Genomic DNA, 26,696 nt, shown 5'->3' on the forward strand with positions numbered 1-26,696 from the left:
GAGGGAGCCTGTGCCACGCAAGGGACGACGGAGAGAAATATGTGATGCCAGCGGCGGCGACAGTGGCGGCGACAGCGGCGGAAGAAGCTGGTGCGACGGAGAGAAGAAGCAACTTGGTGACAGAGAGAGGAACAAGCTCATTTGATATAGGTGGAATGTAAATGGATCGAGAGGATAGGGATAAGATTAGGGTTAACTCAATATTTTTGACAAAAAATTTTAAATTACAGGCAGATTTTCTGTCTGTAATAATTTAATAAAATGCAGTATTTTGTCTATTTAATTACAGACGGAAAATCTGTCTGTAACAATTTTCCATGAAAATAAAATAATTTTTTCCGACAGAATTATAGACGGATTTTCTTTTCCGTCTGTAATTTATGCTAATTCATTTTTTTGTTTTCCGACAAAAAAATCCTCTGAAATTCTGTCTGTATTTCCGTGGAATAAAATTCGTCGGAAATATTCGTCTGTAATAACTAATTTTCTAGTAGACTGCATAGCAACCACTTCTGGTCTTGCTGATTTTAAGTCGCAAATCTTTGAGGCAAATACAACAATCGCTAATCTATCGAAAAGTTTTTTAGCGATAGAATTGATAGTCACAAATTCATCACTAAATTAAAGCTAATTCCATAGAAGAAATAAACTAAAAGATAGTTGCCAATTGTCGATGAACTCTACTATAGCATATTCCTCGCTAAATCTAAACTAACTTCGTAGTAAAAATGGAATGCCTAGTCATCGCTAATTTGCAACAAATTATTACAAACCTAACTTGTCGCACAAGTTGACTACTAACATGATCGCAAATATATCACATTTTGTAGCAAATGTAAATCTAATTTTTGAAAATTCTTAACTAAATTCGTAGAAATTTTGTCGCTAAACCAAAGATATTCTGAATTAGAAAGCAAAGTTACAAAATAGTAGCTAATCCGCAAGAAAATAATATGTAGTTAATTAGTTGCAATACCATTACAAATGTCATCACAAATTCCTTTCAAACTAGTAACAAACCGATATAGGTATCTAAAAAATGTTTTAGTTGCAATGAAATCTTTAATTTCTCACAATCATCAATAGTGAATATGTCGCTAATTGGTCGATAAACAAGCAATTTTTTTATTGAAATAATTTCGTCGCTATGTTATAACAATAATTAATGGCATAATAAAATTTTTCATAACTCTGACATGACAATTCCTTCTCTACTCGGTTGCCAATTTTCCCAGAATATTAATTAGAATACCAATTTTACCATTACATTAAAATAAACATCATATTTTTTTATTTTAATAATTGAATTAAAAAAATCATAATGCTTACAAATAAAATTAATTCAATAAATTATACATTCATATATTTACAAATACAATTAAAATGACTCACAATTTTCAATGAACATGCATGTAAAAACCAAGAATTTTTTTTGGCTTCTCACTCATAATTTGCAACAAACATGCATGTAATAACGAGGAATTTTTTTTGGTTTTCTGTGGTATCTTCAATCTGATAAGTAAAAGACTAATCTATCGTGGATCAGAACTCCATTTAAGAATTTATCACTGGCCAATGAACTACATATACAAGGCAGAATCTATTTTTTCTTTCCAAAATTAGGAGTGAGACTCGAAACCGATATTATGCCATTTGAGTTATAGCTCATTGGCCAAGGTGGAATCTATTATAGAATAAACATTACTCAAAATATATTTTTATTTTATATCTGATTTGTGTTATGGTTCTAAGAATCAGACTAAATTGACCTATTTAACCTAATTGATCAAAATTCAATCACCTCGTCAGTTAAGCCCAAAAATCGGTTGAACAATAGTAATTCTAGTGGCTAATTGATTAAATAATTCTTTCAAAAAATATATTTTACACAAAAATATATTATTTTATTATATCTGTTGACATTACGATATCATCAGATTTAGTGACGGATGTTACAGCAGGTTTGGTGATGGATTTTTTGACAATTATGAGTGAAAATTCGTTCTTGAAATAACTTAACGCAAAATTTAAAATTTCGTAACTAATTTCAATGGTAACACAAATTAGTGAAACACAACGTCCAGGCAACATCCAACACCTTATTAGTGGATTTATTTGTCACTAAATCCAACGGTATAATTATCCTAAATTTAAAATAAAAAATCCTCCTCCCTTATTTCCGCAACTTCTCTCCCTCTCCTCTCTCTTTTTCTCTCACCGTTTTCTCCCTCTTCTCTCTCTTTCTCTCCCACTGTTTCTACCGCTGCAGCCACCATTCATGTCCTCCCCTATTCGCAGCAAATGAGTCCATCTTCTGCATTGTCCTAACCAAGACACCAGAGGCCTAGACGTCGTTGACAGGGTCCGTCACTGTCGTCACTGCTTCATGGGTTATCGTTGTCATTGTTCACTGTTGTTTCTCCTCTAAGTTAGTATAAATTCTCCCCATTCTACAATTTATTAATTTTTTGTTTAAAAAATCCTAACACTACTTATTAACAGCAGAAGTGGGAGAAGCTTGTCGCTGCCATAGCACCATGAACGCCACCACCGCAATTCAACAACTAGGTTTAGTTTTTAATTTTTTATGTATTTTATTAATTTTGTATTTGATTTTTTATTTTAAAATACAAGTGTTTGAAATTTTATATGTTTTTGAAAATTTTTATTTTGAATTTTGTGTTTAAATTTTGCTTTATTTTTTAATTTACTAGTTAAAGGAATTTCGGTTTTAAAATTGAAGTTTAAAGTTTAAAATTTATAATTTATAATTTTTTGAAAATTTGTGTTTAAAATTCGTGTTTTTATTTAGATTTATTAAGGTTTGTTTAATCAATTTAGGTTGTTAAGGTTAACATTATTTTTTAATTAGATTATTTTAGACCAATTAGATTTTATAGTTTAAATTAATATATTTTTGTCAATTAGGTTCCTTAGATTAGTTAAATTTAATGAATTTTTGAATTATTTTCACTAAGTAAATTTAATAAGTTGTTTTTTTATTAGGACTGTGTTATTTTTTTTTTGTGATCTGCTGGAATTTGTATTTTTTAATTTTTTTGCTGTTATATTTTGTGGGTTATTCGTGCAGTGTCAGATTAGTTCTTTTTCTCTAAATATAATAAATTATTTAAATTTTATGTCAATTTTATTTTAATTACTTAATCGAATATATTGAAACATATTTTTTAGTGGTGTGATATGAAAGAAAATACTTTTATAATATTTATTTTTTAAAAGGATTTAATTATAAATTTAAAATCTGTATAGAAATTTAATTAAAAAATATTAAAATATAAAAATTTAATTAAAAATTTAAAAAATAATATAATAATTTAAACTTATATATTACCGTAGAATTTACAATAAAATCAATCTGACAGTACTTAATTAATTTAATCCTTTTACAAAATAAATCATTTATTATCGTTGGAATTTATAGTGAAAAAACCTTGATGGTAACATTAACCCAATACATCAATTCTAGAACTTTTTAGCATTCGATTAATCCAACATTTATAGTTAAATATTTAACTTCAGACTCAAAATCTGACGATATATAATAAATTTCTATCGAAAGTTTTTTGTCCAATTAAATCCAAAATAATTCTATAGTATAAATGGTATAAAACCTCTTAAAAAATTTTAAATGTATCAAATATATTAATATTCTAATAATTTTAACTGTTAATTTTAATTACAAAAATATATATAATACATATTAATTAAAATTAACAGTTAAAATTATTAAAATATTAATATTTTAGATATATTTAAAAATTTTTTTAAAACATCTACAAAGAATTTTTTTGAAGTAAAATAAAAAAATATTATTTTTTTAAACCTAATATTTCAATTTTAACTTTAGGAATGCGAATTTTTGTTGGGTTAGAGTGAGTTCGCTCACCTCGACGAGCTTTTTTTAAATTTTCAAAAATTTTAATTTTTAAACTATCGTCATCTTTTTCAACAGTATAGAAAAGTATACAAAAAAAAACACATACAATACAACATGTTTAAGAATTATACAGATACGTGAATATACGGAATACATGATATTAATGGTAATATTATTATCGTCTCCAAAAATACACAAATATACCTGTGTAATAAAAATGATAGAATTTGCAAAATGCAACAAACTTGTTCTAAATAAAAAAATCGTATTTAAAAAATTAAAATTAAAAAATAAAATTTTAAAAAATAATTATTTTTTAATTTTATTTTAGAGAAAATCCCACCAATAAATCCCTAGGTGTATGAGTCACTTGTGCATCACGTGGGTCGAAGCAGCGTGTGGCAGGTTCAGATAATGGAATAAGTAAGTTGGCAGCAGCAGTGGTTCAGCAGTAGATTTGTTTTATACAAACATGATTAGAAATTTTAGAATGTTGATGAGACATGGCTAATATAATTGTTAGCTTAATTTATTTTGGCAAATGGGCTTAATGGTCAAGACGGATTATTTTGGTCTGGTAGGTTTTAGCAGGTTTTGTTTGAAAATGTGGCTTTTTAATGAAATATAGTGGACATGTCTTTGATGATTTTTTCTGGCAAGATTTATTTGGAGGCGGAACAGGGTTCAACAACAACAACAATAATAATGATTTATCAATAAATTATACCTTAAATGATATAATCTTTTTTTACTTACCTAGTAAGTTGTGAATTTGAATTTCTTTATCTTTGATAAAAAAAAAAACTTAATTATTTTGGAGGAGTTAAACACGCATATAAATAAATTAATTACTTAAACAACAATCTTAAATAGTAATAATTTTTTTTTGAAATAAACCTCAACAATAAATTATATGTAGAAACCCCACGGCCCAATATAAGGCTAATCTGTGAACTATATAATTCACATGAACATATTATTTATCGTTTTTTTTTTTGGTGACATATTATTTATCGTTTAAAAGTGCACTATATATTTGTTAATATTAAGATATTGCTTAAGTTAATGTTAAAAAGAGTAAAATATGCGTTTTCTCGCTTAATATTAGAAAAAAAATTTGATTGTGATAATAGAAATTCTAATTTACTTTATTCTTTGTTTGAAAGCAGCAAAGGGCATGTATTTAGGTTAACATTAAGAGGGTAAATAGTCATCCAAGTATATTGGTTTAGGGTATTCTAAAGTTTAGTATCAAATATTAATTCATATTTTTTTTATTGAATTACAAATTAAAAATTATAAATTAATATTTTGTAGGTGTTTTAATTTCTGTAAAAATTAGAAACTCAAAATTTGAAATTTTGCAATACATTGTGAAACTTAGTAGATCTGAGCTTTATAAAAATTTGTCGCTGGCCAATGAGTTGTTATATACACAAAATAAGATTCAAATCCCTAATACTTAAACGGATGAATGAGATAACTACTCGGCTAATTTAAGTTGGTTTACAGTTTTGTGTTCTTAATCAAATGATTAAGTCGACAGACTCTTAAGTTTTGATAAAAAAAAAAAACAAAGAATTTACTTTGTAATATTGAACAAAACCCATTAAAATCTATCAGGCCAAATAATATAAGTTACCCGTAGCATTTAGCGCCCACATGTGATGCTCATTGAACCTTATCTCTCAGTTTCAACTCTCACAAATTGATTCCATCCAGGTAATCTTTAACTCACGTTTTCAACATCCTTACTATCAGAATGTTACACTTCCGGCTGTGTCACTCTAATAGCGAGAAGTATTACGATAATTTCATATATTTAATAATAAAATAGGAGCCTTTGACTCAAAATTATATCACTGTCTTCATTAAAAATAATGAAATACTTTTTAAATGTTTACTAACATGCATATACATATATACAAAACTTCTTATACAAATAAATTATAATTATTATATACATACAAAGCATACAACTCCTATCCCTCTTCCAAAATTATAATGACAAAGGCGAGAGAAAATCTATGGCTAATATATACAAACAGAAATAGTACAGCTAAAGACTTAGCAAAAACTTCGTCAGCTTTCTCGTTCGTCTTGAAAAGAGAAGTCTGTAGGGGGTGAGAACATCGTCCTCGCTGGTTCTCAGTAGAGGGTTTTTAAGAATTTTCATAAGAAGATATTTTAAGTAAAACTATTTTCAATCGCAGTTATCATCAGTTCGTTATCCAAATTTAAAACTCATACTTTTCTTATAAAAATTTCTTGTAAAATAACATTTCATACATTTCACCCGCTTACTAAGAAATCATTTTAACCAAAGCTTACCACTGATTCAACCAATCATGGCCTCTGGCCCAAATCAAATCAACTCGGCCTTCGGCCCAAATCAAATTAACTCGGCCTTCGGCCTAATTTGAAGCAAATCACCATCAAAACTCAAACCCAAAACATAATCAATTACAGGCACAAACAATGCAAGAAAAATATAAATAGAGAGCACTTATAGTAAGTACACCAAATAAAATTAGACAAAAATCATCAGATAGGAAAACCAAAACACTTAAGCACACCGAGATAAAGCAAACAAATGCAGTATGATGCATGCTAGTCCTACTGTCGTGAGCTCAAGTGTCAGTTAAACTACCAGAACTCGACACATCCTGCAGCTAACCCGAACATTGTCTCTAGGTTGCGCATTCCCAGGAGGAACACAAACGAAGGAGAGTGTCTTTTTACATCGAAGCAGTGTACCTTTCCATCTTCTCATGGAGGAATTATGAAAGGGAGTGCCTTTCCACATCGAAGGAGTGTGCCTTTCCACCTTACAACCAGAGAAATATAAAACCCGGTTAATTAATTACTAATTAACCCATAAATGAGAATTTATTCTAGAAGACAAAAAAATGTGATTTTTATGGCTTAATATGATAGAAGAGATTAAAACAAGAATTTTGATACCAATTTTATAGAAATCGGCCCAAGATTGGACCGAACGGGCCAAACCGGGCCAATCGAAATCATATTGGGCCCTTGGGCCAACCAAACTAAACCTAAAATCCTAAAAACAGCACTCTCTCTCCTTCCTTAAACCCAAACATGTTGGGCAGCCATGGAAGGGAAGAAAACTATTCCAAAAACATAAACTCTCATTTGATCTTCAAATCACCATAACTTTTGATCTGGAGCTCCAATTGCCGCACCATTTGTGGTCATGCATTCACCACGATGAGCTCTAAAAAACCCACAAATTTGTTCTTTAGGTAAGCCACATTTTCTCCTTTGAAGTTTCAGACTTTATTTTGAAAATTTGGGTGAGAAGTGTTGAGATTTTGGGGTCTTTGATATTATAGGATCCAACTAGCTTGAAGGAGAAGAGTAATCTTGTCTCATTAACCCTTTGATGTGATAAGATTCTCAACCTTAGTAGAATTTGTTGGTTTATGATGTTGGGTATTGAGTTGTTGTATTTAAATATAATAATTGTGGCTTAGGTAGTGTGTATGTGAATATTGAAACTTGATTGGGATTTTGGAAAGCTTGGAAAAAGGCTTTGGTGTGCTAAAAATCTGTTCTTGGAGGTGTTGGACCTTGAGAGCTTGTGAAAAAGTGATTTGGAAGTGCTCCGGGTTGAGCGGGAAAAATCGGCTAAGGTATGGTCTTGGTTTCCTGTATCTAAAATATAATGTGGTGTGAAAACTTAGGCTAGAGGCCCTAAGATAGGATTTGAATTGTTAATGTTGTTGAATGGTTGAGATAAATTGTATGGTCATATATGTGATTACGAATATTGATGTTTTGATGGTATGGTGCATGAGAGATATGTATGTTTTGATATATGCTTGATGATTGGTTGAGACTGAATTATGGGTGAGACCATATTAATGGTGAGGATTATATTGATTATATGTATTGGTGGTTGATGGAATTGGTTTGTTGGAAATTGAGATGAGGAAGTATATATATAAGGCATGATATTGTGTTTGAAATTGAGTTGTTTGGTTGAGATTGGTTAAAATAGTAGTTTGTGAATTTTGATAAAAATGTTAATGTATGAGTTGAAGAGGCTTGAGGTTGATTTTTGGTATGTCTTGGTTGGTTTTGAAAAGGATTGAAATTAGTTTCTTTTGAAAATGGCACCTTGTGATTTTGTATTAAAATGCAGTTTTTGGGCATACTTTGACGGAGCATAACTTGGGCTCCGGATCCCCGATTTATGCCAAACTTATTTAGAAATGAAATTGAATTTGAGATGTTTATGCTGTTTGAAGAACGGGTGGAAAATGATTTAAAATGGAGAAGTTATGCCCATTGGAAGATTGGGGTTTGAAACTGTGAATTCTGCAGCTTTTTAACTTAGTAAAATTTTTGGTAGAACGCACCCCCACGCGTATGCGTGGCCGACGCGCACGCGTCGTTTTCAAATGTTCACTACCCATGCATGCGCCTGGCCGACGCGTACGCGTCGATCTGCTGTTCCAGTTGCCCAGCCAAATTCTCGAGAGTTGTGCGAGAATTGCGCTGGCTTTGTGCGTGGGGCACAAAACGTACCGACGCGTACGCGTGGCTGACGCGCGGGCGTCACCTGGCTTTTCTCCCATCCACGCGTATGCGTGGGCGATGCATACACGTCACTATACTTTTTGGCTTTCCACGCGTGTGCGTGGGCGACGCGCATGCGTGACCTTGTTTTCACCCAAGGGTGATTTTTGTGTTTTCAAGACCAAATTTCATACTTCTAAACCTCCGATCTCACCCCTTAAGTTTTAAATCATTATGATAAGCCTAGCAATGAGAAGAAGCTAGGATATGTGTAGCTTGTGAATGAAGAAAGGGGAGAATTAATGATCAATGATGATAAAAGATGATTGCATGAGATACGGAGGATGGTGGTGGAAGTGCTCTATATGCCATGAGCCGAAGGGCTATAATTGTTAATCATTGGCTGGTTATGGACTAAATTATGAGCTGGATAGAAGAGTCATTGCCGAATTATGGCTGAGCCATTATTGAATTATGGCTGAGTATGACTGCATATATGTGTATTGAATGAAATGTGAATGTTGCACTTCCACTATCTGAGATACGAGTTTTCCTGGAAGAAAGCAGTGGCTAGCCACCATGTGCTCCAGGTGGAAACTCGATACTCTGCTGACCCTATGTCGTAAGTGTGGCCGGACACTGTGAAAGTTTCGGATGAGCTCGCCCCCATGAAATATACACCAGTGAGGGTGTTGGATATGAATTATGATTTATGTTGTGAATAACTCGAATTGGGGATGCACGACACTGGGACAGTCCAATAGTTAGCTACCAGGACTTGTCGGGTTGGCTTTATAACCGATAGATGAGACTCATCAGCCATTAGGACAGGTATACATAATATGTATATTATGTGAATTGTTTAGAACTGCCTAATTGACTGCATATTACTTGCTAATTATCTAAATGTCGTATTTGTTTCCTATTTGTTTATCTCCTTGTCTGATATAATTGTGTTTGCCATATTATATTACTACTGGTGGTTGGGAGGTCTGAAGGATTTGGAAAGGGAAGTATTAGTTAGACTGAAGATCTTTAGTCGGTTGCCATTTATGGTTTAATCTATTTATAAGCTTTGATTTATCTGTTGGAAGTTCTAGGATTGCCTTCGGCTTTCCCAGGACATTACATGTTAGATATGTGAGCACTGTTACCATGCTGAGAACCTCCGGTTCTCACCCATGCGGATTTTGTGGTTTTCAGATGCAGGACGTGAGGCTCCTCGCTGAGGCATATTGCAGACTTCTGGATTAGCGAAGATTCCTTGATTCTCGGGACTTTACTTTGGTTTTATGTTTTCACTCAGATACTTTTATCTCCACTAAATAATAAATATTGTGTTGACTCCTCTTAGAGATTATTTTGGAGAATAGGTTTTGTATTCCGCCCTTTGCGTTCCTTGCTTTTTTTATATACATGTATATACTTCTATGCTCGGATCGGTTATCTTCGCAACCGGATCTTGAGCTTTGATATTCGTACTTTTGGCACTCGTTTGTATATATTCTCATATTAGCTTATCCTTTATCCGTTATGTTTGTTATCGATCGAAGTGTTGCACTTTTCAATTTACGATTTTGTTTTACCTCTTTTCATTCAAAGGCTCCTAGTTATGAACTTTATTCACACTACTACGTATACTAAATTTTATTTTAGAGGTCGTAATACCTTGCCATATCTATTTTATAACTTAAGCATAAGACTCTGTATGGTAGGGTGTTACAAGAAAGATGTGGGAAAAAACAATACAAAGGAGAGTGTCTTTCCATCTTTCTTACATCTATACCACGACAAGAGAGAGAATCCTTCATCCTCAACTTGCCAAATCCGTGAGCGAGACAAAATAACCGTCCCACACATCAATCACGCTCATAATAATAATCAAATTCCTCAAGCTAACTTCAAAACAATTTTAAATTTAAACTCTTTTCAAAAGGTTCAAGAAATCATTTATTAGTTAAACCCCTCGGCAAGACCTCTAGACTTTAGGGGAGCGACAACCAATCTCATTTCCTTAAATTCGTTAAAAATCCTTAAAATCATAGCTTCTCAATTTGAATTGATCAAAATAAAATTTAAACCCAAACAAAATCATTTAAAACAAAACCAAATTAACTAAAATAAAACTCAAACTCTCCTAAAACTCAGACTTTGTCACCCTTCTCGGGTTCCATCCAAACCATTTCTCAAACTCTTTTCAAATTATTTTTAAATCTTAATTCATTACCAGCAAAATTAAACATGTTCCAATAAATCAAGTTCTAAACCAACTTCTATATAATCAATTAAAAATCATAATTTCTAACTATCACAACCAATCAATAGTTCAATCAAACAAATTATTAGAGTCATCCAAAATAATTAAATTCAATCCATAAGACTTACAAAAATCATAAAAAAATATTTTTTTCATTAATATTGACTTGTAACAATTATTGATAGTAAATTGAGTTTAAGAAATCGCACCTACCTTGATCGTAATTTAACCATACGACAAAATTCCTCTAAAACCCTTAATTCGCAACAGCAGCGTCAACTCACTCCATCCTCACCATGGCAACAGTTCATCAAACATAGCATGCAAGAACCGAAACTCAACCCTGAGATATTAACGTCGCATAAAACTCAATAACTTATAACAAAATAATAACGGTAAGGGTTCCGGGATAAAAGCGACTTACTGAACTCAAAGAAAAATCAAAGAATGGAGCAGCTGCAGCTCTAGCAGTGGTTTTCAGTGACCAGAGGCACGACAACCACCACGGCGGTGGCGACTGGCACGAACAGCGACGATTGGAAGCGACCGATGGTGGTGCAAGCAGCAACAAATGACACAGCTTCCTTCCCTCTATCGCCTTCTGCTTCTCCAGCGACAGCATGCATGGTGATGGCTTCCCCAACAGTGAGTACAATAGATGGTAATGGCAACCTCCCCCCTCTTTCTCACTCTTCACGAACGGCGACGGCAACGACGTGGAGCACGATGGCATGACGCGACAGCGAGCTGGATGATGGTGGTGTGACAGAGGTTCCCTCTCTTCTCTTCTCTTCTATTCTCCTGACGCATCTCTCCCTCTCTTCTTCCCTAATTTCTCTCTTCTCCCTTTCTTTTTTCTTTTCTCCGCACAGGTGTTTGGGTGCTAGGGGAAAAGGGGTGCGCGGATAGGATTTTGGAGAGTGAGGGAATGTGTTGTGTCAGGGTTAAATTAGGGTTAGGGTTAAATCAAGTACAAGGGTACTTTTATAATTTTAATAAAATTAGGGACAATAGAATAATTAAAAACAAATTTTAATCCAACAAAATTATATTTAAAAGAAAGCACTATTTATTTATAAACTTACAATTTATTTTTAAATAATGACTCCAATTCAAGAATTAGAGATAATAAAAATCAATTTCTTTTAAAATCTTAAAATAAAGCTCAAAATCTAAATATTAAAAATTAAGCATATAAAACTCTCATTTCTTTCTCAATTTCTAAAGTTGTAAATCATAAATAAAATAATGTCTATTATAATATAAAAATCTCTAAAAATATAATTACGAATAAATATAATAAATCATGAATAATTTTATTATTTAATTTTTTTTCAAAAATCTGGGGTCTTACAACGTCCCTCCTTTCTCATACTAAAATTAGTAGGTTCTCGCTCCTTGAAATTCTACGCAAGCTCCTTAGCAAATCTGACATGGTTATATAGAGGAAAAAGAGGTGAGTATTTTAATCAGTTTAAAATCTTTGTTGGAGTTTTAGAACAAAAGGATCGAGCCTCAAAAACTTACCGATTATAGAGCTTTGACTTTTCCCTCTCGTTCTCCCTCTCAATGTTACATGCGTAAAAGGAAAGAAAGTAAAAGTAACTCTGAAGGTCAAACACAAAGAAAGGAGGTGCAAGAGGTGGCTTGAATCAGCACGGCCCAAATTTTGAGGATGGTTAATCATCGTCCTTGATTATTAAAATATATTAAGGAGATAATTACTAAAACTAGATATATTAAGTCACAGTAATTAGACTCATAGAGAAAATATATGAGTTACTAGTATAAATGATATTAGTAACGTGATTATCTTAAAAAAATAAAAAATATGATGACATATTAGCATAGGTTCATCGAAGAGTGCTGGCATTAATCTGTGTTGGTAGATTTTTAAGCTCGATTTATATATTATTAAATTTATCCTCAGTTTAACTAAAGCGGGTAAAATAATAACATAGTACTAATAACATTATATTATTTTTCTCTCTCAAGATTTGATTTTGCCTCGTCAAAACAACTATAACCGTGGAAATCAGAATTTTAAAATTTCTAGCCGAAGTGTCTAAAAAACAAAATCTCCACTAGTTAGTAACTAATGACATGGTGAGGTACTTGCTTAAACTAAGCTGTTACATTCTACCCTCTTTAAAGAAAATTTTGTCCTCAAAATTTCAGGTACCTGTAAACAGATACAGATAGTCTGCTCTCATCTTGTCCTCCATCTCCCAAGTATATTCTTCATCTACATCTCGTCCCCATGCCACCTTGACTAAAGAAACTGTTTTACCCCTTAACGACGCCTAATTGTACGAGTTGGGATTTCTCAAAATAGGATTAACGTTGCAAGTATAGACCCAAACCCAACAATCGGTCGCCGACCAATTTGAAAATTCACAAGATGTGTGTCAACTCAAAACCAATTTAAAACCGAGAGTAATTGACTCCCGGGTCGTCTCCCAAGGAATCACTTAAGGGTCAATGAGTGTGCAAATTCCGGTTGTAGTGATCAAGGGATTGTCAATGAAGAAATAAACATATAAAGCAATAAAAGAACGTGCAAAATTGTAATGATTGAGCTAATGAAGAAATTAACGAACCGACTATGTAATATGAACAAGTAAAGTATAAAAGAGATTAACATAGTAATGTATGAAGGATTGAAAACATAAAAAAAGGTCTTGGCTTGGAGTGAGCTAAGGATCCTTTCCTTGTTGGAACCACAACTATGACAATTATGTATTAGTCTCACTTGATCAACCCTCACATCGGAAAGTAAGTTAAATGAGTATAAGTGTTCTTAACCCACAAATCCTAAATTGCTTGCCAATTGCCTTAGCAACAAATTAACGTTAGTGGGAACAAGAACAATTAATAACCCAAGAATTGACACTAAATGTTGGACATTCTAACTCTAGGTATCCAAGTGCTCACCTTACCCAAGCCAAGAGATAAAAATTTAGCCTAAAACTATGTTTGATATTTTGTCAAACACTTGGTGAGCAAAAAGCTTAAACATGAGAAAAATAAGAAAAGACTTGAAATTAAAAGCAACAATTGATCTCAATAAACAAGAATAGCATAAGAAAGCATAGAACAAACACCAAACATCAAACTCATCAATAAGAAAGTGAAATTGCAAAAGAGAACCAAAATTGAACTATAACTTGAATGAGAAGAAAAAGTAAAGAAAATGTAACTATAAAGAGTAATAACAAGAGAATACTTACAATGAGATTAGCAAAATCCAATGATCAAAAATGGAAATGCCACTTGGAATGTAAAACACTAATGAAACCCTAATAGAGAAGATGAGAAAAACTTAGAGAAAACTAAAACTAAAAACCTTCTATTCTACTCCTAAACTATACTAATGCTATCTTATGTTCTCTCCTTCATTTCCCCTCCAATATGAGCTAAAGGACTTCAGAAATGGGCCTCCAAAGCCCCCAAATTGTGAGTCACGTGCCTTTCTAATGAAGTCATGCGCGGACACCTGCGCGGACGCATAGGCGTGTGCGTCCGCACACTCTGCGAAAATTCCTTCCTGTGCGTATGCACACTAGGCGATGCTTGGCGGGATGCACGATGCGGTCGAATTGATCCATGCGCTCTACTAGGGCTCCTGTGCGGATGCTCAAGAGGCTGTGTGCACGCACACGTCTCTGAACTCACCTCCTTTAATTCTTCATGTTTCCTCCACCTTGCAAGCCCTTCTTCCATTTTCTCCAACCCATTCCTACCTTATACACCTGAAATTACTCACAAACACATCAAGGCATCGAATGGAAGGCAAATGGAATAAAAATAGATCAAACTAAGCACAAAAGAGTATATTTTCATAATCAAGCACAATTTGGGAGGAAAGTCCAAAAGCATGTTATTCAAGGGAATAAGTGAGAGTTTATGTGATAAAATCCATTCAATTCTAACAAAAAAAACATCATTAATTATAGATTCATCACCCCTCAGTTGATATGTCAAGTCATCTCGCAATCGCACTGCTTTCAGTTGTAAAATGTGGCCTTCATTGGGATTATATATCTTGAGTTAAGAAATGTGAAAAATATCATGGAGATTCGACAAGTACGGGGGGAAGAGCTATTTAATATGCTACTAACTCTTTTAAGGATTTGAAAAGGACCTAAATATCGAGGATTAAGTTTTTTAGTCCTAAGGGCTCAACCTACTCTAGTAGTGGGAGTTACTCTTAGAAAAACATGGTCACCCTCATTGAATTCTAAGGGCCTACGTCTATTGTTGGCATAGGTTTTCTGTCGGCTCTAGCAGTTTGAATCTTTTCTTGAATCCTTTTGATCTGTTAGGTGGTCTCTTGTGTCAATTCTAGAACCAAAACACTCACATCTCCTCCTTCATACCAACACAATGGTGATTGACATTTTCTTCTATAGAAAGCTTCATATGGTGCCATTCCAATACTTTGCTAGTACCTATTGTTGTAGGCGAATTCTACTAACGGCAGATATTTATCCCAACTTCCTTGGTAATCTAGCACACACGATCTCTGCATATCCTCCAATGTATGAATTGTTTGTTCTGATCTCCCGTCTTTTTGGGGATGGTAAGTTGTGCTCATATGTAGTTTTGTCCGAAATTCCTTACAAAAGGCTCCCCAAAATCTAGAAGTAAATCTTGGATCTCGATCTGACACAATAGATGAAGGTACTTTGTGTAATCGTATTATCTCTTGAACGTATATCCGAGCGAGTCTTTCCAAGGTATAGTCAACTCAAATTGGGAGAAAATGCGCCAATTTTGTCAATCTGTCTACTGTTACCTATATAGCATCATGACCAATGTACATTCTCGGCAATCCTGTAACAAAGTCCATCATGATTTTCTCCCATTTTCACTGCAGTATCTCTAGGGATTGTAAGTTTCCTGGTGGTATTTGATGTTCTACCTTAATCTTCTGACAAATGTGGCATTTCGAAACGAAGGCAGCCACATCTTCTTTAGTCCCGACCACCAAAACATTTGCTTCAGGCCTTGATACATCTTAGTCACTCCGGGATGCATGAAAAATCAGATCTGATGGGCTTCTTTCAAGATTTTGTGTCCCAAATTTCCTTGGTTGGGCACACAAATTCAATTCTTGTATCACCATAATTCATCTTTATCCTGGCTTAAGTCTTCCGGTCTGTCTATTCTCATTCTTGCCAAATGAATTGACATCTTCGAATCTTGGGTTTGTTCTTGCTAAATAGCGGTCTTGAAAACAAACAACAATTGTAACTGCAATATAAAAACTCCATGTGGTATCTCTTTCATTCCTAATTTTAGCCCTTAAAATACCGTGGTCATCTCCTCTTACTTTATCATCATCCAGGAAATGCTTAAACCCTGGATGATAACTCAGTTTGAAATAATAGTCTTTTAGAAAATCCATCCAATGTCGTTATCTTATATTGAGATCCTTTTAATCAAAGATGTATTTCAAACTCTTGTGATCAGAAAAGACTTCCAACTGAGCATCGTACAGGTAATACCTCCATATCTTAAAAGCAAAAACCACCGTAGTTAATTCTAAATCCTGTGTCGGATAGTTCTTCTTTTAAGGTCTTAGCTGTCGTGAGGCATAAGCCACTATATTCCTATTTTGTATTAGCACACATCCCAACCCCTTGTAGGAAGCATCACAATATATCTCAAAAGGTTCATGTGGATTCGGTAATGTTAACACCAGTGTCATTATTAACTTCTCCTTTAGGGTTTCAAAACTCCTTTTGCACTTAGCTATCCACACAAACAAAATTTCTTTTTGTGTGAGGCACATTAAAGGCAACGCTAATTGCAAAAATCCTTTGATAAATCGTCGATAGTACCCTGCCAATCCCAAAAAACTCCGAACTTTAGTAATCGTTGTAGGTTGTTCCCATTACACTACAACTTTAATCTTTGAACGGTCCATTGATATTCCTCCTTGCGTTATCACGTCCCATGAATGCCACTTCAGTTATCCAAAACTTGCACTTTGAAAACTTTGCATACAGCTTCTGCGCTCTCAATATTTGCAGCACGATTCTCAGATGTTCTTCATATTTTGTTCCGTCTTGGAATAGATAAGGATGTCACTTATAAAAATTACCATGAATCGGTTTAGGTATGGATGAAAGATGTGATTCATATAGTCCATGAATACCGCAGGAGCATTAGTTAGTCCAAAAGACATAATTGTATACTCATAATGACTATACCTAGTTCTAAAAGCAGTCTTAGATAAGTTAAACTCTTTTACCCGGATCTAATAATAATTCGCTCATAAGTCAATCTTTGAAAATACTATTGCACTTCGTAACTGGTCCATCAAATCATCTATTTACGAAAGTGGATATTTGTTCTTGTTAGTTATCTTATTCAGCTATCAGTAATCTACATACAATCTCATCCCACCATCCTTCTTCTTCACAAGGAATACCGGTACTCCCCATGGTGACGCACTTGGACAAATGAATTTTTTCCCGACAACTCGTCCAACTGCTTCTTCAATTCTACGAGTTCTAATGGTGATATCTGATAAGGTGCTATAGAAACAGGTTTGATTCCTGGTATCAAGTCAATGCTGAATTCTATCTCTCATTGAGGTGGGAACTCAGGTATATCCTCCGAAAAAATGTCAGGAAACTCTTTCACTACTCGAATTCGTTCTAAGCTTTGTTCATTATCGTATGAGCTAGGCTCTAACAGAACGTAACCCTTATATTCATTCCCTCTATGAGTAACTCTCATATAACTTAGAAAAAAATCTCAATACAGACAAAATAATAGCAATTCTTTCAAAGCAATCAAGAAAAATATGATATTTAGATAACCAGTCCAATGCTAAGATAATATCTAATTCACGCAAGGAAAACAGATTAGGTCATATGTGAAAGTTCTACCTTTAAAAACAAAAGATACTTGTTGATACGCTAGATTAGTTAAAGCATTTTGAGAAGTGGGTTTATGAACAATTAGATCGTATCCCAACTTAGAAAAATCTAATTCCAACTCATGCACAACAGTTATAGAAATAAAAGAATGCAATGCACCTAAGTCATACAGTACAGTTAGGAGTCGAGTCCTATATAATACTAACCTTGGATCAGGGAGTCTGAATGTGTAGCATCTTTAGCAGTCATAGCAAACACTCATCCTTACTGTTGGGGTCTAGTTGACTCTGGAGCAAACTTCTTCAGGCAATTTATGGCTATGTGTCCTGATTCACCGCACAAATAGCAAACGTCTGACCCGAATGGGCAAGGCCTATTGCTGTGATCCCTTCCACAGTGCCTACATACCAAATTCATCTGTGCTTGCTAGGGTCGCTTGCCAGTATCCTGCCTTAGTCTATTAGCGTTTCTAATGGTAGGACAAGTAGGGAAATTCCTAGCATGTTGATTCCTACGAAGAGGTTCTCTGGCCGGCTTAAAAGTCATTCTTTGCGAAACTGCATATCGATAAAAATTCCTCTGTGGAAACATTCGGTGATTTATCCTTGTCGCCGCCATCTTTTTTTGCACATTGTTCCACCAACTTACTCTTGTTAGCTAATTCTACAAAGTTTCACATATCTACGGAACCACTGAATTCATCAGATCTTCACGAAGTCCTCCTTTAAACTTTAAACAGTTCCACTCTTCAAAGTCTATTGGATTCTCTTGATAAATTCTAGAGAAACAACACAAATAACCAAATTACCGAGTATATTCAGCGACCGACAAACTTTCCTGCCTTAATTGCATCAGTTACATTTCTTTAGCATTGCAAATTGTCCTAGGAAAATATTTCTTGCAAAATTCATCCTTAAAAACATCCCAAGGAATCTCACCCTTATCTTGTTGCAGCAAATGCTGTATGTCTTGCCACTAATACTCAGCTTCCCCTTTTAACATATAAGTTACAAATTCTACATACTATTTCTCTGGAACATGCTAAGCCTGTATAGATCTCTCGATAGTGCAAAACTAGTTGTCAGCTTTGGTAGCAACAATCGTACCTTTAAACCTTAGCGGGTTCATCTTTAGAAAGCAGCTAAGGCTATAGGCCTATTGTTATGCAACATAATCAAATTGCTGTTATCGTTGTTGTTACCGTTTCTCTCACCTAAATGGTCATTAATTCCTTATTTTTAACAAACAATGGTACAACATAAATTACAGGAAATAACATAATAATTAGAAAATATAAGGAAATAATAAAAAATAAGAAAGCACACACACATACAGAATGTACATCAGAAAAATATGTAACAAACAAGTATGATGCATGTCTGATCCTAGTGAAGGTCATGAGCTCTCGATGTAACCTAGCAGCCGGTCTGGGTAAGGGTTTCCAGAGCAAAAATCAAATTAAGCATATGGGCAAAACATCTGTAAGTGACCATGCCTTACAAGAATAGCTCTCTAGCTGAGTATTGATGTATGAGCATCTTTAGTTATTTTCTTTAGCATTTCTCTCAATAAAGTTAGTGAATTTCTTATTCTTAATTAATTTTTTAGTGCTTTAATCAATATTTCTTAAAGTTGCTTTGAGCTTTGATTTATGTTGGAAAGTGGTGAAAATGAACAAGAACAAGGTTGAAAAGGAACCATAAAAGAGAAAGGAGATTTTGGAAGTAAGTTAACAAAGAACAAAGAAAAAGAGAAGGACAAGAAATCCAAGATTGAAGGAGCACTTCTAGTGAACTTTCATGAGATGCCAACCTTGACCTCTGCACACTCCAATGAGCATAACGTAAGTTACAGATGTTCAAATGAAGTAGTTTTAGCAGCATTAGAAAGATAACATCTAGAGTTTTCTAACGATATCTATATGTAGTGGATGTGCCGTTAGGGCCGTGAACGACCCTCATCTTCTAGCACATAAAAACAACTAATGGTGGCCATGGGGCGCGTGTTTCGAGGGTTACCTAAAACTGAAGGTCGATCTCGGATGAGATCTTCTGTATCGGTCAGAGCTGTTGTGTGCAGCCTGTTTAGAGTTGGTGGCCAGAGCTGTCGTGTCCGACTTGTTGGATCTGGCGGCCGGAGCTGTCGTGTCCGACCTGTTGGGCTTGGCGGTGCTACTGATCCTTCATCCCCGGAGGGTGGGGGGTACCTGCAAGGGGCTCCGATGCTTAAGTTAGCAAGGGTATTAAGTAGGTATTGAGTAGAATCGGAGTCTGAGTTATACGTGGGTGCTTTAGTGTATTTATAATGGTGAGGAGTAACCTCTCTGGAGATAAGATAGTTATCTTATCTTATCTTATCTTATCTTTAGTGAAGTCATCTTAGCTTTAGGGGAACCGCCTTTATCTTTCTGTGCTTTGGCTGCCTTTAGATTGGGCTGTGTTCCTTCATCCTACTTTGGGCTCCTTTGGCGATTTGGCCAAGCTCTTTGAGAAGAGGTCGGGCATTGGCCGAGCTCTTTGAGAAGAGGTTGGATAGTCTGACCTGAAGAGGTCGGTCGGCTTGTCGCTAAACATCCCGGGTCGGACAGCTTGACCTAGGGTATGAACAGTGCCCTTGCTTGAGTTCGATCTTTCCATGAGATCGTGCTTTTCAGATCTTCGATCTCTTTGGAAGTAGTGCTCAAGCATTTGTCTTGCTTGTTTCTTCATTACTTTGCAATCTTGCAGATTTTCTAGAGGTTTGGTACTTCACAGTCCAACCTCTTTTGAATGGTAGTGTGGGTTTTCTACCATTGCCTTTTTGATCACGCCTTGCTTTAAGTTTGTGTTGACAACCCTCTACTTTGGCAAAGTTATCCTTGTGACTTGATATCTAGACTTTTAGTGATTTGTCCAATGACTTTTTAGTGTTCTTTATATAGAACCCTTTTTTTAGTCTTGGATGATGTTCGTAGCTGTTTGAGATTGTGCCTTCTTTGAGTGGAGTTGTATCCCTTTTGGCTAAGCACATTTGAGCCTTAAGTTGTTTCCCAACCTTTTGGCTTGTTCTTTTTTGAAGTCGTACTTGCGCCTCTTCTTTTAGCTGACGTCGACCTGTATGACTTTGCCCCTGCTTGAGTTCAGACTTTTTAGTGAGACCGTGCTTTCAGAGTTTCAATCTCTTTGGGGAAGTCATGCTCAAGCATCCTGACTTTGATCGATCTTTGAGTAGTTTCTCCTTGTGCGAGTCTGGTATTGCCCCTTTTACTTTGTTGAGGGGACTTTTCAGCCTTCTTCCGACTTGTTTGTCATCGCTATTTGGGCTTTTTAGTCATAATCCAACAACTTTTTAGGTAGTGTTCCGATGGGGAACCTTTTTACAGTTTGTTTGGATGACTTTTTAGCACCGTTTTGATTTGTGCCTTTGCCTTTTAAGTAGTTTCTTTTTTCAAGACTTTGTACCTTTTAGCAAAGTATTCCTGGCCTTCCTCTGGCCGTTTGCGAGATGTCTTTGTCCCTTTTTGTGGATCTTTGTGGAGTGTCGCTACTTTGTTGTCTGACCTCTTTTGATCACTTCTGATTTTGTCCCCTTTCTGCTTGGTCGAGGTGGTCCTTGGGGATAACTTGTCCGACGAATTTTAAGTGTAGAACACTTTTTAGTCAATCTGAACAATTTTGATAGCCTTGTCGTGGAGCCATGGCTTTTTGGGCGGAGCTATGTCCATTTTTAGCGCACATTTTTCGTTGGTCCGTCTTCTCTTGTTGATCCTTTTTTAGCTTTTGTTGGTCCGATTTTTCTTATCGGTCCAAGCTGTAGCTTTCGTTGGTCTGACTTCTTCTCATCGGTCCAAGCTGTAGCTTTCGTTGGTCCGACTTTCTTCTTGTCGGTCCTTTCTAAGTTATTTCTAGTAATCCTTTTTTTTGGACTTTTGCCGGGTCTCTTTCCGGGATTACTTTTTATAACTCTTTGTCGCTTTATCATGTCAGATCCTGTCGAGTTACTTGGTAATCCTCTTTCTTGGACCTTGTTCAGGTCTCTTTCAGGGATTACCTTTTGTAACTTTATATCTTGGGATGACTTCATCATGTCGGGCCTTGTCGAGTTACTTGGTAATCCTCTTTTTTGGACCTTGTTCAGGTCTCTTTCAGGGATTACCTTTTGTAACTTTATACCTTGGGCCGACTTCATCATGTCGGGCCCTGTTGAGTTACTTGGTAATCCTCTTTTTTGGACCTTGTTCAGGTCTCTTTCAAGGATTACTTTTATAACTTGTCTTGTAGGAGACCAACTTCGTTAGGTCGATCTCTTCTAAGTTATTTTTGTAATCCTCTTTCTTGGACCTTTGTTAGGTCTCTTTCAGGGATTACTTTTATAACTTGTCTTGTAGGAGACCGACTTCGTTAGGTTGATCTCTTCTAAGTTATAGCAATTTCTCTTTAATAGGGTTGGCCAGACCTCTTTCCAGGGATTTGCTGATAACTTGGGTTGACTTGGTCCGACTTTTTAGTGTCGGCCAGTCTTTTTAAGTTAGGGTTAAGTATGATTTTGGTCCCTAACGTAGGGGCCAAAAATCGATTTCGTCCCTCGGCTTTTTTTCGCTTCAAAAAGGTCCCTGATGTTCCGGTTTGTTTTAAAATCATCCTTTGCCACCAAAAATAAATTTTTAATACGAAAATGCCCTTGATGGTTGGTATTACTTCCCGCGAAAGAAAATTTTCCTTTCCCAAGCCACGCTTTGCCTGAGAGTAGCCAGAGTGTAACGTTTGTGTGAAACGATTGTGCGAAACCCTTGGAAGGCCTTCCTGCGACGTCCGGCGTTGGTAGCTTGAGAGAGGTTGCCGGAAAACTTCCTGGGTCGTTAAGTTGGCTTCGTCCCACAAAAATCCCTTGGCGAGGTAAGCATTATGTGAATATAATGTCTCGATTCTTAATAGGGTTTGAATTGATTGTAGTTGTTGTTGTTCATATTTGGTTGACTTAGTCCATGTGTTGATTAATAGGGTTTTTCGGGAAGGAGATGGCGCTCTTCAACATGCGGGTGCACCATGGAGGGTTATTTGGATATGAAAATGGTGTGCTCAAGTACCTGAAGAGTCAATGTACAGTTGTGGAGGACATTGACGGCGATCGGTGGAGTGTGTTTGAGGCATACGAGGAACTGAGACAGCTTGGATATATGAAATCCAACATTTCTGCGTTATGGTACAAAGACCCGACTGAGGATGATTTTGAGCGTCACTCGAAGCTGTTGGTAGGTGTCACAGAGGCAATTGAAATGTCTACCATAGCAGGAAGGAGAGGCTTTGTTGATCTGTTTGTGGTGCATGAGGTTGAGGATGCGGAGGGATTTTCGGAGGTGGGTTTTCTGGACGTGGGGGGAGAGAAGGTAGGGGGCCAGAGTGAGAAACCCTTGGGTGGTGGTATGGATTTAGTGGTGTTCGAAGGCAATGTAGATAACAGTGATGGAGCTAGGGTTGCTGGTGAACAAGAATGCGAGAATGAGGATGGTGGAGTGGAATTAGGCCAAGAGGGACGTGAGGCGGTTAGTGATGATGTTAGCAGTGGTGAAGACAGTGATGACCCAACATACTTGCCATCTAATGAAGAGGAAAACAGTGTGGAAGACATCCACTTCACTGACAGTGATGAAGTGTACCACTATGAAAGTGGATTCAGTGAAGATAATGCTGTGCCAAAGGACTGTAATGTGGAGAAGGGCAAAAAGGTTGTCACAAGTGACTTGGATGATGAGGATGCAGTTGACAGTGATGAATTGGAGCAGGACCATGTAATTGGAGGAGCAGAGATGGGTGCTGATGATGGGGAGTATGATGCTGAGGAGGGGGGGCAGAGGTTTCCAGTGCACAAGACACAAAAGGACATGGGAAAGTACCAATGGAAGGTGGGTACATTGTATGAATCTCGGCAAGAGTTCAAGGATACAGTGGCGGCCTATGTAGTCAACACAGCTAGGGACATTAAATTCAAGAAGTGCGACTTGGTGAGGGTCCGAGCTGTTTGTCAGAAAGGTTGCCCCTTTTGGTTATATGCACACAGGGTCGGTGAGGAGTCTACTTGGCAACTAAGAAGCATGAATCTTCAACATTCTTGCATGCAGACACACCGGGTTGGGATTATGCACAGCAAATGGTTGGGTCGCCAGTTTAAGAAGAAAGTTGAATCCAACCCTAAGATCAAGGTGAAGGAGCTGGTTGCAAAGGCTCACAAAAAATGGAACCTGACCGTTACAAAGACAATGGCAGCTAATTCAAAACAGGAGGCTTTAAGTCAGATACAGGGCGCCTTTAGGGAGCAGTACAAGCAAATAAACGACTACTGCCATGAACTGCTAAGAACAAACCCAGGTTCCACAGTGATTCTGAAGGTAATTCGATCACCAGATTTTGCTCAAGAGCGACAGAACGCAGAACTTATGAACTATTGTGTTTTCCAAAGAATGTATGTATGCTTTGATGCTTGCAAGAAAAGTTTTCAACACTGCAGAAGGTTCATTGGGCTGGACGGTTGCTTCTTGAAAACCCCTCAAGGTGGCCAACTGTTGACTGCAGTCGGAAGAGACCCAAATGACCAGATTCTTCCAATTGCATATGCGGTTGTTGAGGCGGAGACTAAGGACTCCTGGGTATGGTTTCTGCGTCACCTGTCCGATGACTTAGGCCCACACAATCTTGCAAAGTGCACATTTATGTCTGATCAGCAAAAGGTAACTCACCATATATAAGCCTATGCTTGTTGCCCTTGAATACATTTATAAATGAACTAACAATTTCAAATCTTACCTTCTTGAAAACAGGGCTTATTGCCGGCGTTTGAAGAGGTCATTCCAGGGGTGGATAACAGGTTCTGTGTTAGGCATCTCTATAGCAACTTCAGGAAGAAGTTTCCTGGTTTAGAGCTAAAGAACAAGATGTGGAGGTGTGCTAAAGCAAGTCATTGGCAGAGCTGGGAGAAGGAGATGAAAAATTTGCGAGTTCTGAATGAGGGAGCATTTAGACATCTGAATAGCATTCCACCAAGGTTCTGGTCAAGATCCAGGTTTACCTTCCTATCTAAATGTGATAGTCTTGTTAATAATATGAGTGAAAGTTTTAATGCTGTGTTAGTAGAAGCAAGAGAGAAACCAATTGTGAGCATGTTAGAGGATATTAGGGTTTATATGATGACTAGATGGGCTGCAAATAGGGAAAGGGTTCTTAATTATCCAGGAAACATTATGCCAATTATTAGGAAGAAATTAGAAAAACGGGCAAGCTTAGCTAGGGACTGGAGGCCTTATTGGTCATCTGCTAGCAACTACGAGGTAATGTGTGGTCTAGATAAGTATGTTGTGGATCTTGCTGCTGGTGAATGTTCTTGTAGGAAATGGCAACTGAGTGGGATTCCTTGTCCTCATGCCATCAGCTGCATCACCTTCAAAGGCCTTAATTTGGAGTCATACGTGGATGACTGCTACAAGAAAGAGGCCTACATCAGGTGCTACCAGGAGGTGATACACCCTGTAAACGGCCCGGAGCTATGGGAGAGGACTCAATATGATGATGTCATCCCACCTCCATACAGGAGGCCAAGCCACAGACCGGTGAAGAAGAGGAAAAGAGGGGCTGCAGATGAAGACAACAGAAGCCATACTCATGTGTCACGGAGGGGAGAAGTCCAAAGATGCTCAAATTGTGGTGGAGTTGGTCACAAGAAGAGCGGCTGCAAGCAGCCTAAGAAGAGGGTAAGAGGGGTTGTGACATGCTATTCTAGGGTTCAACTACCATTATTTAAGCCATCTATATAATTTAACTGCTATATGATATGTGTGTAACTTTCTCTATGCTTTACATTTTCATTGTAGGCCCAAACTTTAACCAAAAGAGCCAACAAGAATGCACCTAAGCTGGCACCTGGTCAGACAGTTTTGGGAGGGAGAAACAGGAATACTACACTATCACCACCCAATTTTCTAGCATCTCATACCAGGAAAACCCCCACAAGGCCCAAGAAACGTGAAGCCCGGCCCACCACAGAAGCACCTAAGCCCAAGAAAGCTTCCACCAAGCCCAAGAAAGCTTCCACTCAGCCCAACACCGTGGCCCAGCCCAACAACAACCCTGCATCTGCTGCAACCTCCACCAGCAACAAACAGCCTCCTAGCCAGCCATGTGTGAGGAAGAGGCCCTTTTCTGTCATTCAATGCAGTGCACCTCATCTACCCCTGCAGAAGTTGAGGTTGATGGCCAAGTTACCCCCATCTCAGTGGGGAAATCTTTAGGATTTGAGTGTGGAATATTTTGTGACTTTTGTATTGATGACTTGCAAGCATTGTTTTTAGTCTTGCTACTTTATTTTGGTATTAAGTGCCTTAGGACACTTGAAATGTTGCTCCTCTGTTTTTTGGTTTGAGAACTGTGTTTTGGAATTAAGTTCTTGAGGAAACTTGAACTGTTGCTTCTCTGTTTTTTGGTTTGAGAACTGTAATTCTGTTATTAAGTTCCTGAGGAAACTTGAAGTATTGCTTCTCTGTTTTTTGGTTTGAGAACTGTATTTTGGCATTAAGTTCCTGAGATAACTTGAAGTGTTGCTTCTCTGTTTTTTGGTACTAGGCATGTGAAGGCAACCACAAAATATTTTTGTATGTTTTAACTACTCATCAAATGAAATATTCCATTACTAATTATCCAAATTTCAGATCTTGTATTGAATGCTTTTCTTCTTTGCTCATAAACTATTTTTACATTACAAAATAACACAACTCCACCATTAAAGAAGGTGACAATTTGGGCAACAGTAAACAACACTTTCCTTCATTAATTCAAACAGTTTCATTAATTCAAACAGTTTCAAAGATACTACAACCCTAAACCATTGTAACATCACAGAATACTCTCAAACTCTACCCACACAACACAGGAAACCTCATAACATTCCCTACCAAATCATCTATAACCTAAGTGCATTCCATTTGGGTGCTTTAACTTGTAATAATTCTGCAGGAATAAGAACAAAAATCCCACCCACCCAGCAATACATAGAGCAGCCACAACCCAAAGCTTCGTCTCCAGCTCCTTCAATCTTGCCTTCAACTTCGTTATCTTCCTCCTATTTCTTGCAACTTCAA

Source organism: Arachis hypogaea, chromosome 9, assembly GCF_003086295.3.
Source record: "Arachis hypogaea cultivar Tifrunner chromosome 9, arahy.Tifrunner.gnm2.J5K5, whole genome shotgun sequence".
NCBI classification, from domain to species: Eukaryota; Viridiplantae; Streptophyta; class Magnoliopsida; order Fabales; family Fabaceae; genus Arachis; species Arachis hypogaea.